We start from the raw sequence: 6,000 nt of genomic DNA on the forward strand, positions 1-6,000 counted from the left end.
CACATCTTCGAAACTCGGTTCGGTATTTATTTTCAGAAAATACGTATATTTGTTTCCTCGAAATTAGGGTAATCGATTATTTATAAATTATTTTGTGTCACTCGCAATTAAGTTTATACAATATAATCGTATATGGTTATTCGACGTCTCCGATAATTATAGGTTACGTTTCTGTATTTTCGGAATTATTTTCCCGAAAATCGGGCAGCGTCTCCTTTATTTATCGGCTACCCGTCGAATTAGTTCGACGTCAATCACAATCAACAACAACAACCAATCCAATCCACAATCCGATTTTCAATCCCAATTACCGATATAAATTCAATTATTATTTACTATTATTCGTATCTTATTTTTCATTTTATTTCAAAATTAATTTTACGAACTAATTTTATTTCATTTATAGATGTAGGACTCAGATAAAAATCATCATCGCCCACCGTCGGCTCGCCAAGGCTCATCGCCGATGGCGGTAAAATTCGTGGGTACCTAATTAACTCAGGTGTCCGACATAAATTCTACCGATATATCGTAACAATTTTCGCACAAAATATATTTTATTTTCACGAACCAATCAATTAATTTCCTGCAGAATTTAGGTAAATAATTAAAAGAACCCAAACCAAACACGCACATACAACATGCAACAGTCGGAAAACATCACGCCGCCAAGCCTCGCCGGATTCCGGGAGGCGGCAACGACCACAACAACCCAGATAAACGAAGCCCACACAAATATATATACACATCGTACATATATATAATTATACAGAGCGGACTGATGCAACAGTGGTGGCCGGAGAAAGAAAACGGCGAACAGACTTACCAAATCACAGGGGAAAACGCCGACAAAAGAGGAACGAAGAAAGGAATGAACAAAAGAAAGAAATAAGAGAAAAAAATCAAAAGGGAGAAAGAAAACAGGGAGAGATCGAGAAAAGACGAGAGAGAGAGGATCGGGAGAGACAAGAGAGATTTAAGGAGAGAATTAGAGAGAGAGACCTGGGCCGAAGAGATAAAAGAAAACAGGTTGAACCCGATTTAAACCTGTGCCCCTTTTTCCCTCGTTTTATTTTAGTATTTTATTACGATAGTTCTGATTTCAGACACCGAAATTTCAAAATTTAATGAGCGTTTAACAGGTACAATCACTTAAAGATTCTCAGAAATAATTTTTAAAATCTCGGAATAATTAGAGGTTATCAAAATAAAGTTTTCAGAATTCCTAGATCATTTTTGAAACGCCAATCAGACCCGCATTTATCATTTAACGAATGCACTTGCAGTTAAATAAAAGCCAGAAAATTTCCGAAATAATTTTAAAATTCTCGAAATATTCAAAAGTTAATAAAATAAAATTTTCATGATTTTTGAAATATTTTAGAATTAAATACTGATTTTACGATTTAATAAAATCAGAAAATCATTTAAAGATAAATAATTAATGAAATATTGATTTCTAAATTTTATAAACTCCTAAAAATAATAAATAAAATTATAAAACGACAAAAATAATTTTAGGAGCAATTTTAGCATATATGAGCATCAATATTTAATTAAAATCATTTTAAACAAATTAAATTCATACATTTCAATAATTAATTATAAAATTAATCTTCGCATCCAACCAATCACAAACAATTTATATCACAATGACACATAGCTAACAGAACCATAACCTATTTTATTGGTTTAATAATTCAATAATTACATTTACAGATCAGATCCGAAAATAGGTTACTTAGCCGCTAAGTAACTAAAAAGACGATACAATTTTAATATCAGAATTGGATTATTATCAAAACAAAGCTCCCTATAAAATACTTTATACGAAATTAAGGTGATAATGTCTCGCCTTTTGAGAATATGGATTCTTATCGATATATAAAATGATTTGGTATTGAAAATTTCACCCCGGAACTCGTACAGGCCAAACCGTACCCCGGATCGAGAAAGTCAAAACACGAAAAGTGTTCAGAATTATTAGATTAGGTTAGGAAGGAGTTTTCGGAAGAGTTTCGGGTTATAAAAATGCAAAAACGATTGGAATGGCATCATTTCTGATTCTAAAAAGTAATTTTACAATTACGTAAATATAATCATTAACAATTCTATAAATTCTTATAAAATCATATAATAATCCAAAAATTACCAGAAAAATACCAAAATTATCTATGTTTAATTCTAGATAATTAAGAATTAAAATATCTTATTTTTATCAGAAATAACATCCAAATATTAATATCAATTATCAAACCATTCACCAAAATTCACATAAAACCACATAATAATTATTTATTAATAAAAATAAGTACATAATATTTCCCAGGCGTTACAGTTTGATATCAGCTTCTCTTCTGCATTTCTCAGGACTTGAGCTAATGTAGCCTTGACTTGCTTCATTTCTTCATCTTGACTTCCAATCTGGTAGATTGCAGTCATAAGTGCTGAAATGTGATTTCTTTCCAAACCATCTCCAAGTCTGATTACCCTTGGGTGAGATGAGTCTTCATTATAGCACAGACATTTCTCTTTCAGAATAACTTCAAGTTTAGCAGAATTCTTCTTCATTGGAATTTTACTTCCATCATCTTCAACTATCTTTGGAACAAATTCTGCAACCCTTGATCCAGAGATTCTGGCTTTATCCCTTATAGTCTTCATGATGAAATTTGACCATCTTTTAGTAATCTCAGACTTTATCTTCAAAAGAAAATGAAAGAATTGAAGTTCTTTCAGAGATTTGTTCAGCTCATCTGATTCTGACATTCTGTATGTTTTTCCATCTTCAAGAAACAGAATCAGCTTTTCTTTGACATTACTCTTATCATGAGCATCCAGTACCACTTGAACAGATATAACCTTGTCAAGGTGTTTCCATGTAACTTCCTTAAGTGGTTTGTCAGTTAATAAAAATGGATCTCTGGTAATTACTTCAACTCCTGTTTTGATCTTGGCTTCTTCAGAATCTAATCCAGCTCCGTCTCTTGCTTCTTTGGCTTTTAATCCAACATTCATGAAATCAGATAGAAGTTGAGTTTTCTTAGGATCTGATGGTTTAACATTTTTCCATAGGAGTTTCTTCTTAACAGTAACTATCATCTTGTTCAAATCAACTTGAGCTCTGTCAGAGGTTGATGTCTTGATGACTTGATCAGGATTTGCTGATTCTTCTGTAGCTTGCTTTTCTTCACTCTGAACAACTTAAGCTATGTCAGAGATTGTCTTAGATTCTTCTATTATCTTCTTTCTTTTCAGAGTTTCAACAGTTTCATCTTCTTCAACGTATCATCAAAAACCAGAACCATTTTGCACACAGGATTCACCAGGATTTGAGGAATCTTCATCTCCTGTTTCTTTGTTGGTTCATCAATATTTCCTTTCCCTTTTGCCTTGGGATCAATTTCAACTTGTGATCTTGTCTTGGGCTTTGAAGCCTCAGAAGTTGACCTTTCCTTGATCACAATGCCTTTTGCCTTAGGCCTTGGAGGTTTCTTTGCATTAGAAGCTTTAGATTTAAGATTTGTCTTCTCAACTGCAAATCTAGCTTCCTCCTCCTTTAGAGTCTTTAAATCCATTCCAGGATTATACTTGAGAAACGATCTTCTAGCAATCTCTTCATCAAGTGTCTGAATCTTGGGATCCTTATAGTAGATAGTAGTCTCCCTTCCCTTAAGCTTCAGAGTTTGTAAACACTTCTGAGAGTCTTGACTTCCTTCTTGAATGAGAATATCAGAACTTGATATCAGACTTTGATTATCAGAACTTGCTTTCAGAACTTGAGCATTCACAGCTTTAGAACTTGTATTCTTTTGTGTAGAAGATTTTCTAGAATCAGAATTTAGTTTCCGTGAAGAAACTTTGCTGCTTTTCCCTTGACCTTGACCTTGCTAGGGTTTCCCTGGTCATCTCATTTATCATCCTTCTTCTTCAGTACTTGACTAGTAGAGCATTTGGACTTAACTACCTTCTCCCCCTTTTTGACATCATCTGATAGGAGTAGAGAGAGAAGAAGTTCCACTGAAGATTGGATTTCATTCAGTTGAGTCTGTTGAGCAGCTTGATTTTGTAGGACCTCAGCCAGTTAGGCCTGCTGCTCTTCTTGAACTTCTCAATAGCTTCAACTTTCTCTTGAATAGGTCTGATAAATCTCTTCTTGTCTAGTTTGATTTCCATGTCTAGCTTATCAGCTTTTTCAAGAAGTTTATCAACATTTTCATGAGTCTGTGAGTGTAGACCTTGAAGACTTTTAGTACTGAGAGCTGTGACTTTAAGTTGAGCTTTGAAGTCAGAATTTGTCAAGAACTCATCAGCTTTTGCAATATGATCTGACAGAACTTTTGAGCTGGGAATGAAGTCAGATTCATTCCACTTCATGGTCCATTCAACTCCTCTATGAGTTTCCTCCCATGGAACAAGAGCATCTTCTTCAACAAACTTTTTAAGCAGTGCCTCCTTTCCAAGAATTTGAGCTGGAGCGTTTACTAGAGCTGACTCTCCAGAACTTGCTAGAAGCTCATCATCTTCTGATAACATAAGAGTGTGTGTGGCTGTAGGAGATTCTGGTACAACTTCATCTGTTTCCACATCCAGAATTGGAGTATTTGGTATTTCAGCATTTAAAGGAGAAACAGGTGGAGTTGTCACTTGTCCTTGTGGTGCTTCCAGAAACAAGATAGATGGAATGTTCAGCCTATGAATGTCAATTTCAGGACTTAATTCTGAATCTTCAACTGTAGCTGTATCTTGAACAGTTTTTTCAGCTTGAGGTGGAGGTGGCAAAGCTTCAATTACTATTGGTTCTGATGAGATCAGAGATTCCTTATCCACTTCCTCAGCTTCTTTAGCAGCCTCAGATTGAGGTTGTGCCATATGCCTACCTGCTCTCATCTTCCTTGATCTTCTAGATGGAGGAGTTGCTTGAGCAGCATCAGAACTTGAAGTTCTTTTCCTTTTTAAAATTCCAGAACCCTCAGCTTCAGTCTTTTTCTGAGGAGTTACCTCTTTCTGAAAAATTTCCTTTTCAGCTTCCTCCTTCTGAAAAATTACATTTTCAGCTTCTATTGTCACAGGTTCCGATGCATGAACCTGGACTTGCTCATCTTCATCTGATTCATCCCTCAGAATTATCCTTCTTCTCCTTGGTGGACATTTAGGAACAGATTTTTCTCTTGAAGATTCTACAACTGGCACCTTTTGGGAAGTACCAAAGGTTGGTTTGGTAGTAGGTGTTGATGGTTGTGGTTGAGAAGATTGTGCTGGTTGGAAATAGGTTCTAATGGTAGGCTGTGGTTAAGAGTTGGAAGGTTGTGTTGGTGGAGGGTGCAACTTCAGGAAATTTGGGTGTGTATGTGTTGGGGTCAGAGTTTACTAAGAACTATTTTACAGAATCAGGAATTTGAAGGGGTCTTAGTATCTCTTTCTTATTATCAGTACATAACAAGTCTGTGAAGGCCCTTTTAGTAAGTTTAAAAGGTTTAATTGACTCACTAAAGTTTTGGGGCTTATTAGGACAACAAAAACTGTAAATAAGTTGACAAAATCTAGCAAAGTAAACAGTATTTGGGTCCTCATTCATCCTATCCCCAATAAAACCCAAAATAGCAGTAGCATAATCGAAATGAGTTTGATTTAGAATTGTATACCGTATTTGCTGACTCAGAATGGGAATGGCATCAAAGTTGGAGCATTTGTTGGAAAAAGCTCTGGTGATGCAGTCAAAGAGAAAAACTCCACTCCCTTCTAATGTACGGCCTTTTCAGTTGTCCCAGCTTGGACAAATTTTTCTCATAGCCAAGATTGGCCATCATACTTTGTAGAAGTGGCTCCTCAATCTGAGCATTGAAAATGTAATTTTCTGGCAAGTGTAGAGCTTGTCGAACAGTTGACAAGTTAACTAGATGCTCATCTTCCCCTGTTGTGAAAATAATACCTGGGGACCCAGCTTCACCACCATCATCATAAACTGCAGCCCCCCAAAACTCCAGTATATGTGTTCTT

This window comes from Apium graveolens, chromosome 2, assembly GCF_009905375.1.
Source record: "Apium graveolens cultivar Ventura chromosome 2, ASM990537v1, whole genome shotgun sequence".
Lineage (NCBI taxonomy): Eukaryota > Viridiplantae > Streptophyta > Magnoliopsida > Apiales > Apiaceae > Apium > Apium graveolens.